The following is a 15,222-nucleotide window of genomic DNA, read 5'->3' on the forward strand; positions in this document are numbered from 1 at the left end:
GAGGTTGGATGGCCATCTGTCCTGGATGCTTGAGCTGAGATTCCTGCATTGCAGGGGTCGGACTAGATGACCCTTGGGGTCCCTTCCAGCTCTTAAGATTCTCTGATTCTGTGATTCTACATTGACAAAGTTGTTGCTTAAATTCTCACATCTTACTAATTGCTACTTCTTGGGCACATAGACAAAGATGTTGCTTAAATTCTTACATCTTACCATAAATAAATTAAGCAACCACATGCCCCAGCATTTCATGGAACTTTGGTGTTGCAATCCAACCTACAGAGGTTGAAACAAATCGAATCTGATTTCTGTGGGATTGTCAGCCACACTGCACACCCAAAGACTGATGTAAGATGTGCAACAATTCCATGCACTAACTCCTAATACATCTCAGGAACTAGCAGAGATTTACTGGTTCAGGTTGTCTTCCGCTCAGTCCTCACCCTTGCCATCTTGATTTAAGCACTTTTCAGTATACACAGTTCTGTCTGAGGACAGCTCTATGCTTTATATGGCAGACACAACCACTGTGTGAGCCCTGTGTGTTGCTCTGATGTTTCTTTCAGCAAGTGTGTTAAGTTGGGGGTTTTTAGTTCAGAAAAATAGACCACCTCTTCCCATATAAACCATCCTGGACTCATCCTGAGGCCCTTCTTTGTGTGCCTCCTCCACATGAGGTCCAGAGGGTGGCAACACAAGAAAGAGATTTTTCTGTAGTGGCTCCGTGTTTGTGGAATGCTCTCCCCAGGAAGGCTCACTTGGTGCCTTCATTATATCTTTTTAGGCGACAGGTGAAAATGTTCCTCTTCCACCATGCCTTCGGCTGATTAATATTCTACAGCCTCTTAAATGTGTTTGTGGGAAGGGTCTCCCAGGTCCTAGTCCGACATTCTGACCACTATACCGCACCAGATCTCAAGCTGATTTCACCCAGGTGACTTGGACTATGGCCAATGGTCAGGGGTGGTGGGTGGGTACCAGGTTGCAGAAACCTCCATAATGTGCAGAGCTCCCATGACAAGTGCACAGGAGTTCTTCAGCAGAAAACGCAGTGTGGAATGTGGTCCATGAAGTCAGAAAGAGCAGAAACCACTGGCATACTGGATCTGTTCCTGCACCCATAGCAAACAACTTGTGGTAGAACACAACGCCTAAGATCTTGTTTTTCTGCCAATCATATCAGGAAAAGGAAATCACCCAAGGTGTGGCTGGAAATTCTGTGGATGTCTATTGACGAAAGGCATAACCATCTCTTGCAAGTGGAATGCGATTTGATGGGAGCCTAGAGGTTGGGTTTAGCGTTTGATCGTTCTCTTCACTTAAGAAAAACTTAAGGTTGTCAGGGAGCTTCCTCAAGCCTGAATGCCAAAAAGAAAAACCCATATTCTCTAGGATGGGGTAGCACAGATAACCAAGCTCGAGTTTGGCAGGGCAGGCATCTCTCTCCAAAGGCCTGTCGAGGCATGAGGCAAGGGAAGCAGCCAGATAATACCAGAATGCAGATGAAGTTGAATCAACATGTTGCTCAAAGGGGTGTGTCTGAAATTATGCATAAGTTGTCCCAGTGTTCTGACTCTTTGAATTACCATTTATAGAAGATAACTCCATGCATTTTAAAGCTGAGTTATAGGAAGAGATCAATGGATAAAGGCTTTTCCGTCACAGCATCTCCATACACCTGCTTGGATATATTTCTGGCACACAGTTGCTAAATGACCAGGATCACTACTGCCCATAAAAAGGTGACAATTCTATATTAAGGCTTAGCAGGTCCAGGCCCTGAGAGGCTTCCCTGCCTTTCAAGCAAAGGCAGGGAATCTGCAGCCTTCCTTGACATGTCCTGGGAGTCCAGGCAAGACACCAAATCAGAGGTTTCTCGGCTTCTGGCTGAGGAGCTGGATAAGGGTCCTGGCTTTGAGGCTGATACTGATATTGGGAAGTAATTTATAGTGAATTGGAAAAAAATGTTTAAAAGCACCTTTCCCCCAAAAAAACACAGAGTCCTTTTTGTTGGGGATAATTCAGATGGAAATTCCCAGGTGTCAAAAAAGGTTATTTATGTATGCCATTAGTGTTTCATTAGCCCAAAAATGGAAAACGAGCAAGGTCTCAGGGGCTCACTGAATCCAAGGCTAGGAGGCAGGAGCCCAATTAATGGGGTTCCAAAGTACCAGGCCTGAGAAGCCAAGAATCTCCTATGCTATCTTGCGGTTCAGGGAGCATAAATAAGGGACAGCATGCTTTATATCTCTCAACCTCTCAAGGTCCTACATGGAGAGAAACCACACAGGGACTCTTTGAAAGACAGATAATGCTTGAGGCATAGGATCCTTGAATCTCCAACTGCATGGGTGCTGAGCACCCATAATATTACATTGCCGGTTGCTCTCCTCGCTTCTGTATTGCAGTGTGCTTTGTTTTGTTTTGTGCAAGCTTGTAACTGAAATAATTCTGTGCGGTTATATTTGTCATTTGTCCTGTTTAATGGAAATAAAACAAAATTCCTAAAAGGAAAAGGAACAAGAAGTTGGCAATGTCAAACCAAGGGTGACGTTATCTTGGTAGCACTGATGAGTCTTCAGCATGCTCTTCATTCACTCTCCAGTCCTCCTTCATGAGCCTAGAAAATCCTTGAAGAATGATTTACAGATGGTATTTAACTCTGAGTAGACTTGCAAAGATGTATAAGACTGAATCAGGTAAGTGCTGGAGATGCAGTGATGTCAAGGGTATGTTCTTTCATATGTGGTGGACCTGTAAAAGGGTAAAAGAGTATTGGGAAGTAATTTATAATGAATTGAAAAAAATGTTTAAACAAGACATCGGCCATGATATTATGTTTGCTGACTGGGAACAGTTATGGACTACCGGTATTAAATTTACTGCATGTAATGCTTTAAAAGAAAACATTATGAAAATGATCTATCGGTGGTACATGACCCCAGTCAAGCTTGCAAAAATTTATCATTTGCCTAACAATAAGTGTTGGAAATGTAATGAGACTGAAGGCACTTTTTACCACCTTTGGTGGACCTGCCCAAAGATTAAAGCTTTCTGGGAAATGATCTATAATGAAATTAAGAAGGTCCTTAGGTGGACTTTTCCTAAGAAACCAGAGGCTTTTCTCTTGGGCATGGTTGGCCAATTGGTGTTAAAGAAGGATAGGATTTTCTTTATGTATGCCACCACAGCAGCAAGAATTCTACTGGCAAAGTATTGGAAGATGCAAGAACTACCTACTCTGGAAGAATGGCAAACAAAGGTGATGGACTTTATGGGACTGGCTGAGATGACGGGCAGAATCCGCGACCAGGGGAAGGAGACAGTGGAAGAGGACTGGAAGAAATTTAAAATATATCTCAAAAACTATTGTAAAATTGAGGAATGTTAAGATGTCAGGGGGTAAGAAGCAGAGAATTGCAGCTGTAACTAAAAAACTAAAGGAAATTTAATGAAAGGGAATTAAGACAATTGACTAAAGGGTTGCTAAAGAATCACTAAACAAGGATGCAGGGATGGGGAGGTATGGGGAAGTCAAAAGAAAGATGGGCATGAAATTATAATTTTGAAGTCATATTGGTTTAATTGTTTTATATGTTTTCGTCTGTGTTTTGATTTTCCTGTTTTTCTTTTGTTTCTTTTGTTCTGTTTTTTTATGTGTTTGAAAAACGAATAAAAATTATTTAAAAAAAAATGAAAAAAATGTTTAAAAGTACCTTTCCCCCCAAAAAACACAGAGTTCTTGTGTTGTCAGATGGAAATTCCCAGGTGTCAAAAAAGGTTATTTATGTATGCCATTAGTGTTTTGTTAGCCCAAAAATGGAAAACGAGCGAGGTCTCAACCAAAGAAGAATGGCAGTTTAAACTGATGGAATATGCACGGCTTGCGGATCTAACTTAAAGAATAAGAGAACAAGAAGAGCATTTGTTTAAAGAAGATTGGAAAATGAATATTGTAATATTAAAGATATGTAACCACTTGAAAGAAACAATTACCGTAGGCCTAGGATTAAAATGGAATTAAATTTATAAATAAGAAAATGTACGATAAAGAAAGTTATGTAATATGATCAGGACTGTGATATGGTCTTTTGAAACTTTGATATTGGAAACTGCTACATATAATTACTAAGAAATTCGGATGGAAGAGATTCAAGGAAGTCAAATACTATGTTTATGAAGATGGATGGTACTTAATTTTAATTAATTAAGTGGTAATACGTTGTATGTATCTTTTTTCTTTTTTTCTCCTATTTTTTCGTTGTCTTTATCTTTTCTCTTTTTATTATGTTTATTTACTGAAAATAATAAATATTATTTGAAAAAATAAAATAAAATAAAGAAGATTGGAAAATGTTTATTGAATATATGGGGGGAAATTGTGTACACTTGAAAACGCTGGCAGCACTAAGATAAATTCAACAGTGTAAATAAGTTTTGATGGAAGTAATAATGGAATACTGAATGGTTTAGTTTATTTAAAATATGCAGGGATTTATGGTATGCAAAATGAACCATGGACAGAGAAGGAGGGAAGTCATTGATATTTTGTTGTTGTTTTGTCATTTAGTCGTGTCCGACTCCTCGTGACCCCCTGGACCAGAGCACGCCAGGCACTCCTGTCTTCCACTGCCTCCCGCAGCTTGGTCAAATTGATATTTTAAGTTTATCTAAATTAATATTCTAAATTGTAAAACAGAAAATTTAATAAAAATTGTATTTAAAGAAAAGAAAAGAAGAAGAAAATCCTGCTCCTAGTGTGCCAGATGGGCTGACCAGAATGAAATAGGGGACCCTGTATTGATAGTATCCTGGCTATATGTTCCCCACATTTACTAATTTCAGAAATTATGGGGAGAACCTGGCACCCAGGAATTTTAGGGGATCCTTGCCCCCAGCAAACCCATAAGTATATTCTGCCCTTCCTCCCAAAGGGTGGCAAGAGTTACTCAGTTAATGTATTTTTTTTTTTTTGTGGTTTTATATTGTAGTCAGTAGAGCATGAGACTCTTAATCTCAGGGTTGTGTTTTCAAGCCCCCATGTTAGGCAAAAGATTCCTGCCTTGAGGGACCCTTGTGGTCCCTTCCAACTCTACAATTCTATGGTTCTGCGGTATCGGCCCTGTGATCCTCGGACGAAGGGCAGTATAGAAATTAATTAATTAATTCCAATTCTGGCAGGTCTTACGGGACCACCTCTCCTGGTCTGCCCCGCAGAGGACCTTAAGGTCCATGAATAATCATAGTTTAGAGGTCTCGGGCCCTAAGGAAGTCAGATTATCCTCCACCAGGGCCAGGGCCTTCTCAGTGATGGCTCCAACCTGGTGGAATGCTCTGTCCCATGAGACCAGGGCCCTGCAGGATTTAACTTCCTTCCGCAGGGCCTGTAAGACAGAGCTGTTCTGCCTGGCTTTCAATTTGAACTTAGCCTGATCTTTTATTCCCCTTCCTTCTCTCGCCCTCTCCTTTTTATGAAGATTACTCGCTCTGGGATCCCACAGCTAATTCTCCCCTGGTCTCCTTGCTGGGCCAAATAGGACTAATTATCCAGCTAGCCCTGGTGATCATCTAATGTTTATTGGATGGATTTCCCCCCTAAATTCATTTTTGAATTCTGAATTTATTGTTGTTCACGTTTTATACTGTATTTTATGCTGTTTTTCGTTGCCCCAATTAAGTGTTTTAAATTTGTTGTTAGCCGCCCTGAGCCCGGTTTTCTGAACCGGGAAGGGCGGGGTATAAATAAAAATGTATTATTATTATTATTATTATTATTATTATTATTATTATTATATAACTGCCCCAAACACCACCACATAAAACCCCCACAATGAGTGTCTGGAGGGGCCCTGAGGCAATGGATAAGAAGGTGCATCTCCTCAAAAGCTGGCCAGCCTGGCAGTTGAATTTTGTTTCAACAGTGGCAAGAAGAAAATGTCTTCCCCTGCACCTGTGAGCACAGCATGCAGGTCAGGCTGTGTGACATACAGCTCTCTCCCATTCCCTGTCCCTTTGGTATTTGCTGCCCGAGGCAGGGCCAGCCCTAGGTATTTCATTTCACGCTAAATAAAATGTAGAAGCGGAGGTGGCATCGCTCTGCATAAAACAAAGCACAAAGGTGATCTTCTGTGCGTGGTGTTTGCCAGAGCTTGCGGTCCTCTTCCTCTGGAACTGCCAATTAGGATTACCCTAATGAGCTTTGTGGGTTGGAGCCAAGGAGAGAATTGGTGTCACATTAAATCTGGGGTGGGACACTACAACTCCCCTCACCCCAACCATTGGCCATTGTGGCTGGGGCTGTTGGGAGTTGGAGTCCAGTAAATCCAGAGGGCCACAGCTTCCCCATCATTTGGAAATGTGGTTTTAAGGAGCTTAAACTAGTCAGTTTGTACCCTTTCCATATCCTCATTAGGAAAATCGTTTAAATGGATTAGCTGATCCATAGGACCCAGGTGATGTCATTCTGGTTTTACTGGCTCGGGAATCGAGCGGCTGCCCAACTATTTCCTTCGGTCACACCCTGCTGGTGACACTTTAATAGGGGACTGGAATGTCACTGAGACACATTTGTTCCTTAAGGCACTCCAGTTGTGTGGTCATTTAAGGCAAGTCCCAGGAAGCACGTTGTTTCAGCCAGCCGTTGTCTGGCTCTCCCCATTTGGTCTGCAAGGCTGTTTTGTGGAAACCACGTCCCCTGCCCCACATCTATGTGATGTCAGGTATGGGGCAGGCTGTGGCATGGCTACAGAAAGCAGGACTGAACCCCTCACGTGTCACCTGATGCATGTGGGGAGTTTGATCCTGCTTGATTTGAGCACGCCACCTAAGAGAAACTAGCTGGCATGCCCAAACCCTGTGGGAAACAGGATCGGACTCCCCAGGTATCAGCTGATATGCAAGGAATTCAATCCTGCTTGGACAGAATCTCCCCTGCCCATCCCCAAGGACCAACTGTGGCAGGCAGACAAGGCAACCCACTTGTTAATCTCCCAACATCCATGTCACACCAGATAATTGGCATGTCCAAGTTGGCTCACCAGGATTGGTTGGGGGAAGATAAAGATTTGATCTCGCCAGGCCAAAAACATTCCCCACCTCTTACATAGGAGATGACCAAGCCCTACTCTTGCCTCCTAAAGGTAAAGGTAAAGGACCCTTGGATGGTTAATTCTAGTCAAAGATGAATGGGGTACGGCGCTTATCTTGCTTTACAAGCTGAGGGAGCCTGCCTTTGTCCACAGACAGCTTTCCAGGTCCTATGGCCAGCATGACTAAACAGCTTTAGGCGCAATGGGACACCGTGACGAATGCCAGAGCACACGAAAACACCATTTACCTTCTTGCCGCAGCAGTACATATTTATCTACTCACACTGGCATGATTTCGAACTGCTAGGTTGGCAGAAGCTGGGACAGAGCAATGGGAGCTCACCCCGTCGTGTGGATTTGAACCGTTGACCTTCTGATCGGCAAGCCCAAGTGGATCAGTGGTTTAGACCACAGCGCCACCTGCATCCTCGCCTCAAATATCCTGCCAGCATTTCCCTTTGGCAAAGGCACCATGTTGTCCATACAGCAGCACAAGGCAACTGGTATTCCTCATGCAGTCAGATTTGCTGATGATCATCCTGAGTCTGAAGCAGACCGGTAGACTGGCTAATTTTTTTCCAGATCCAGAACCCAACATACCCACTTATAACTTCGTTAAAGAATAATAATCCTAATATTATCAGAGTTGCTGGCCAGCCATTCCCTTTCTTGGGCAGACTGGTTGCTAATAGTCCAGACTGGTGACTAACATTTAGCTGAGGGTGGTGACTAACATTCCGTCAACATAAAGTAATGGCAGGAGATGATCTTCTGATAGCTGGGAATTTCTCTCATGTGCTTGGAGAGACACGCTTCAGAGCTTTAACCTAGTGACACCCTTCCCACTGAAGAGGGGGTGGGCAGAGTTGTGGGCCCCCACAGTAATGCACAGTTTTAAAAGAGAGAGCAAAAGCAGTTTCTGGCTACTGCCAGGAGAGAAAAGACCCGAAAGATGTCCTCTACCTTGGTCCAGATGGGATGTATGCTAGGCCAGGAGTAGTCACTGTGGCACCCTCCAGAAGTTAGAATCATAGATTTGTACAGTTGGAAGAAACCCCAAGGGTCATCTAGTCCAACCCCCTGCAGTGCAGGAATCTCAGCTAAAGCATCCATGACTCCAACTCCCATCAGCCCCAGCCAGCATGGCCAAAGATCAGGGACGATGGGAGTTGAATGGCAAAACAGCTGGAGCCCACCATGTTATCTACCCCTGCACTATACAGTGCATTTGCTGGCGGTATGTGTCGCTATATTTTTGTATCACTACCAAAACAACAAAGAAACAAACAAAGAAACAAACAAAGAAACAAACAAAGAAACAACCAAACAAACAAACCACTGCAGATGCTGATGCTACCCCTTTTCAGGGGTCACCTCAGTGGTGCCCCTTGCCCTCACACATTCCTTAAGAGGCTACATTCACTCCAGTGTCCAAGTATCATCTCTCTGGTCCCAGAACCAATGTGTGCAACCCTCCTTGCCTGTTGTCTAGTTTGAAAAACTGGAGGACTGATTTCCTTTTCGTTATTTCCTTTTCTTTGTTATTTGTTGTTAGCTCTTGTTTTGTATTCTCTTTAAGCTCCAATAAAATAATACAGAACGTACATCCATAATATTAAAACACATAACAATATAAAAAGAGGCCTTGCCAGCTTCCTGAGCATTAAAACACAATTTCTCTTGTGCATCCCTGACAACTCCAATTCTAATATTATTTTGCCTTTGTAAAATCCAATTTGCCAACATCTGTGATATAGGAAAGAGGAGTTACGAGAGACACCAACAACTTCAAATCCAGCTTGATTTCAGATGAATTAGAGACCAAATTTATCCCATACAGCAGGATCCTGAAAGGTTAGTTCGATACTGCCACTCTGGTCACAATTATACAGGTATTTACAATGTAAACCATTTCCTAAATCCAGGGAAGGCCCTACAATAGCTTGAATTCCTGCCTGAGCTCTGATTCTGTTTTCATTATTCTGTTGGGTTTCTTCACTGGCCTGTAGAAAATCTGGGGACCTCTTTCATCATTGGAATTTGGACTCTCCCCCTCATTCAGTACTTTCCCAAGATATGTTTATTAAACCATCGTTTGCTGCCTTTTCTTCCCATCTGTGCTGTAGAACAGGAAAAGTGGAGTGCTGACTTGAAGCCTCCAGAGTTCCATTGAAAGACTCCAGATTGGGGTTTCAACAATTTCAATTAGGTGACAGGCTGAGATCATTTCCCTGGCAGATAGCAAGTGGGCTATCAGCATACTCATCCACTATCTGAAGGGGTTAAACTGAGAAAGATAATTATTCCTCTAAGTCCATCTCTTTAGCATTCATATTGGTGTAAAAGCAGGTTTCTGAGTTCAAGTTCTGATCTTGGCAAATGTCAGTAAATGGTTACTGAATCTGATAGGGACTTAGTAAATTCAGACCTATCCCTGTCGTGATGTACGTATCTTCAAACCATCACCACTGTCAGTTTATTTGCTGGTAGGTCTTATCGGTGGGGCTACAGTCAGAATTCCTGTTTCTGCCAACCCAACCAGTGCAACAATTAAAGCATTCAAAGCCCAAGCTACATTTTACAATGTGTCGGTTCTGCTAAAGATCCTCTCTGTTGTTTGTTTAGCCGGGAGACGTTGGTCTCTTTAAAGTTTGTACAGCGAATCTCTATACAATCTCTGTTGTGGCTGAATCTGTTATGTTAATATTATTATTATGCCTAATTGAGGTTGTCAGAGCTGCCTCCAGGTCCCAGCTCACAGAGGACCAACGCTAGGCTGTAGTTATGTACAAAAGTCTTTATTGAGATTCAGTTTCCATTTTAAAGCCGCAGCGTGCAGCTCTACGTCTCGACCTTAGACCGGCGAAGTCCCGTCTGAGTCTCCTCCCCTTCCACACCAGTTTAAGACCCTCGCCTTGCTCCACCTCTTCCTAAGTTCTTTTCTCCTCTGGGCCCTCCTGCCCGCTAGGGTTTCATCCTTCCTGGACTCCTCTGACGCTGACCCTGACGATTCTTGCCCCTCCTTCCGGCGGGCTTTAGGACCTGGTTCCCTATCCGGGCTACCTTCTGTGCCGCTCGCCTGTACCTTTGAACTTGGCGCGCGCGCCCAGCCTGCAACTTTCCTCTTGACCGTTAACTCGCTTTCCGATGGAGGCGTGGTCAACCCTGACTCATCTTCTCTCGCTGGTGGTGCATATGTGGGCTCTGACACCTGGGACTCCTCCCCCCCACTAAGCTCTGGTGGGGAAGCTGGTCCTGATTTCCAACTGCTGCTCTGGGAGTCCCCGCTGGCCCCTTGCTTCTGGGGTGTCCCCCTTGGGTCGCCCCTTGCCCTGCCCATCGGCGCCCCCTTCTGTGAATCTTCCGATTCGCTGGAGAGGCTCATGGAATCTATCGGGCTGCTGTCATATTCTCCTACGCTGCCCTCAGATTGCTCCCCCTCGCTCTCCATCTCCTCTCCTCCCTGCGCTCCCGCTGAGTCCCTGACATAGGTTTTTTTAATATGGAGGAAGCTGAGGTAGCCTGGGAGCATATGTCTCAGCTCCTAACAAGTTCAGATCAATTGACCAGTTAACTAAGCTTTCATTAGAGGAATTCTAGCAAGTAAGACCAGTGGCGTAGCGTGGGGGGTGCAGGGGGGGCCGGCTGCACCGGGCGCAACATCTGGGGGTTAGGGTTAGGGGGCGCAAATCCACGGGTTAGGGGGCGCAAATTACTTGCCTTGCCCCGGGTGCTGGCAACCCACGCTACGCCACTGAGTAAGACATAGTAATTTCTTCTTGCCACAGTTGCTTTGCAGTTACCTCTGAATCCCTTGCTGATTCACAATAGTCCAGCATCAATTTCCAGACTAAACTTGGCAATGGAGTTTCAGACACTTTAACTGAAGCACTGTAGCTCTGTTGCTCATGCTATAACCATGTTAAAACTGCAAAGTATCCTTTGGGCAAGATGGTCTTCTAAGTGTTCCTTATCTGTTAAACACTGAGCTAAAACAGCTGTTCTCCCAGTTCCTGTCCTCCGGTTAAAAGATACGGCTTTTAAGCCTACATAGAAGTATAACAGATAGGCTCTTTGCCTGTATATACCAACTGACCTTAACTGCTGAGCCAGCTGACTTTAAAACTTTAATACTATTCAGGATAAAAACAAATTAAAGCTAGAACAGACCGCTGAGATCAAGGACAAGCTGCCTTATTCGTTGCCATCTTCACCTGAAGGCTAGCCAAAGGTATAAATTACAGACAAGTAACTAGCAACCTATAGACCAGTGGTTCCCAAACTCTTTAGCCTCTTCCTGTCCTCTCTTTCCCAGAGGAGGCACTGGTCCAACAGTTTGCTATTCAGATTGTTACTTGTAAGCCTGCTACAAATATCACAATGCCTTCAAAGTGTTGGAGAGCTAAGATGGATATCATACATCCATAATATATGAAAATAACTGTGCCTAAACATGGATGGGTTTAAAAGTGTATTGGGGAGATAAGGCCTCGTGGTTGGAGGTGGTAATAATTCTGAATACCCTTTGCTGGAAACCCACAGGGTTTTCTCGTGGTAATAGGCTCAGGATAGCCCCCTCCTTAACCCGTAGGCCCAGGTATGCACAATTTTATCCATGCCTACGGCCAGTGATAGTCCGCACACGTATCTTTCAAACGGATTGCCCTCATTCATTGGGATTAACAGAGCAACCCAAAACCCCTGAATGAGCTGGAGATGTCCTTCCACCCAGCTCTGATGGACCCTGCCATCGGGTAGGCTCCACCACTGTTCTGTCTGCTGAAAGCACAGATGTGGGGAAGCTGCTGCTGGCGGGATCCCCACTTTTTGGAGCCAGCATTCCCCCCTACCCCAAATTGGGGAGGGTGGGGAGGAGGCAGAGCAGAGTGGAGCTGGCAAAGAATCATCTGGGTCCCAAGCTAGTCCAGCCGCCAGCAACTTGCGGTGTGGAGCTTGAACATGCAGCCTTCTCCTGCTCCACCCTGCCTTCTTCTCTGGTCGACACAAGAAGCAGGGCTTCAGATCTGCCACTCCTTGAAACCTGCTCCTTCCCATCAGATGTTATGATTGCATCCTATGTTGTTCTCTTCTGTTCTGACCTGACTGTGCAGTACAGTGGTACCTCGGGTTACATACGCTTCAGGTTACACACACTTCAGGTTACAGACTCCGCTAACCCAGAAATAGTGCTTCAGGTTAAGAACTTTGCTTCAGGATGAGAACAGAAATTGTGCTCCAGCTGCGCGCGGGCAGCAGGAGGCCCCATTAGCTAAAGTGGTGCTTCAGGTTAAGAACAGTTTCAGGTTAAGTACAGACCTCCGGAACGAATTAAGTACTTAACCCGAGGTACCACTGTACTTTTATCAGATGTGCTTATAATCTTACCTTGCGACTGTTGCTGGGACAAGTGCCATTTATTCCAGCCTTGGTGCTTGAAGATATGTGCTTTACCACCTGCCTGTTACACCTTTGCCAATCCTTGCTAATAACATAGGGCAAGGAGATGGGCTCACCCAGCCACATCTCTGTCTTGCCGCACACCTGAACTGACATATGAGGTCAGCTGTGGGATGGAGAGATGCAATTGGGGGATGGGAACGATCTAGCAGGCCAAATGGGACCTGTGCCAGGCCTGCAGGCAGGATTTTCCCTGCCTCTGAATAGATTATTTGAATCTGTAGATAAATAGCTTAGTCCTGCTGGCCACATGACCCGGAAGCTGTACGCCAGCTCCCTTGGCCCAATAAGCGAGATGAGCGCTGCAACCCCAGAGTCGGCCACGACTGGACCTAATGGTCAGGGGTCCCTTTACCTTTTTATTTCATTCTAAAATAGTAAATGTAGCCATGTTGGCACCATATGAAAAATGCAAAAATCCATATTAGGACAAAGCTTTGTATAGTCTAGACCAGTGTTCCCAACCTTGGGTCTCCAGCTGTTTTTGGACTACAATTCCCATCATCCCTGCCCACTGGTCTTGCTAGCTAGGGATGATGGGATTTGTAGTCCAAAAACAGCTGGAGACTGGTTTAGACCAACCAGAAGGTCACAAAATACTGTGGAGGCTTTTGGGTTCTCCAGAACTCTTCATGATGCTAAAGGGGAAATGAAATGATGATTGTGGGAGACAGGGAAAAAACAAAAAAGGCAAGGTGTAGACAACCTGTCTCTGTATCCAGTAGAATCTTAAGAATGAGGAAGGGAGGCAGTAGGAGACATTTCAATGATTCTCTGTTAGATGCTATGCAAGTTTAATACATTTCAGTCTTTCTTGCCTGGTTTTGGAGAGAAACTGCCCTTGGATGCTCTGTATTTGTGGTTCTTAATGTACCACAATGTAATCCGTTGTTGTTGTTGTTGTTGTTGTTGTGTTGTTGTTGTTAATCACATGTACTCCCACCCATCTGACTGGGCTGCCCCAGCCACTCTGGACTGGGAGTATAGAAGAACGCACAATGCATCAAACAGCACCAACTGCCCCCGACCTTAAACAAACAAAACAAACAAACAACATTGAGTGCTTTTTTTTTTTTTGCTTTTTTGGGATGGGATGCTTGTTTTGGAGGGTGGTTGTTGTTGTCTTATTTGGGGGGTTTTTGTGGGGTAGGTGCATCAGTTTTTCTTCTGTGAAATGGGTATTTTCTGGTGCTTTCGATTTCCCAATGTACTCTTGGGCCACAAAAGGTTGGGGCCTCTACTCTATGCCTGGAGAGAGGTAGAGGAAATAAAACCCAGTGGGTTATCCTAGAGATCTCCCCATGACTTTCAGTACTGTTGAGCACAAGCATCCTTCATGAGCAATTGTTGAAAACAGAACCACGGTCTGGGCGAGACTGAGGTCTGATGGTTGGTGGCGATGGGCACAGCGGATAACTAGGAATGGTGCTTGGCTTGTTCTTGCTTGAGATCTAATTTCTCATTTCACAACACTCTGTTCTCTACACCCCCTCAAGATGTGTGCTGCTACTGGTTGGCACAAAGGTTTTCAAATGGACTAAGATGCTTCATGCTTCAGCTTATTTGCCACGGCTATGGAAAGCTAAGCACAATCAAGCAACAAAAGTGGTGGTGGAATACGTCTCAACCAAGCCTGTGATCCCAGACAAGCGACTCAAACCCAGCGTCAGGCTTGCTGAGGAGGAAAACGGATGCACAGAACTCTTGCATTGACAAGTGAAACAATAATTATTACACACACACACACACACACACACACATACACACATAATGTCCAGTAGCACCTTAGAGACCAACTAAGTTTGTTCTTGGTATAAGCTTTCGTGTGCATACTCACTTCTTCAGATACAATTCAGATACGATTCAGTTAACAATCCCAAACTTGGGGTACATTCCACATGTTGACCCACAATATAGCTTATTTCTATAAACACCCTCTGCCAGAAGGGCTTTATATGGGCACATGCCCACCACATGTGAAGTGCTGTGCCTATACTATTGCAGACTCTCCAGCACAGTGGTGGCCTAGTTTTATTAATATAACTATGCCATAATGGTGTCAAATGCCACTGGTGTAGCAATTTAAACGAATTTTGACGTATCCAAGTTGATACTGATTTTAGTTATTTTTTAGGCCATCTTGAACAGCAGAGGGTGATTCAGAGGGTCCTCTGCCAGTGGTTACTCGTGTCAAAAATGAAAGACAGAAAACTCACCTTTGGGAAGAAAGATAGGGTAGCAGCCGGAGAAGGGCTCTAAATGAAGATGGAAAGAGGCAAGTGATGTTGGCTCAGTATCTATGATTGATCTATGAATGAAATTGCAGGAAAACGCCCTCATGGTCCCCAGGAGCAAAATCCACAATCAGCATCACTTTAAGGCCTTCCCTTTCTCTGTCAGAGATATCTGCCAAGTCCCACCCTCTCTTCCTGGAGGTGTTAACAGGGAAGCTCAAAAGGCCTGGCTGATTTTCAGGGCAAGCGCCAAACTGCTTCCCAGCACAGAGCACCTTTTGCAAACTTTGACTGGTTAATTGGTTAATTCCTTCCTGGAATAAGATTGTCTTGCAACAGTTATCTGTGGCCCAGTAAAGTTCAGAATGGATTCTTGCAGTGTTCTTTATGTAGGTCCTTTAAAAAGTCATGCTCAGAATATGATGGCCATGTTACAAACTTGG

At 44.4% G+C, this 15,222-nt stretch overlaps 1 long non-coding RNA gene across 1 annotated transcript; it reads right to left on the minus strand.

Moving 5' to 3' along the window:
• Positions 1–2,459: 2,459 nt before the first annotated feature.
• On the minus strand, positions 2,460–14,954 carry LOC307217235. The gene is made up of 2 exons (XR_013839471.1): positions 14,762–14,954; positions 2,460–2,754 (listed from the first exon to the last, which is right to left on the minus strand). It is a non-coding gene; the product is annotated as an uncharacterized lncRNA (long non-coding RNA).
• Between the last annotated feature and the right edge of the window lie 268 nt (positions 14,955–15,222).

This window comes from Podarcis cretensis (assembly GCF_951804945.1).
Source record: "Podarcis cretensis genome assembly, chromosome: 5".
Taxonomy (NCBI): domain Eukaryota; kingdom Metazoa; phylum Chordata; class Lepidosauria; order Squamata; family Lacertidae; genus Podarcis; species Podarcis cretensis.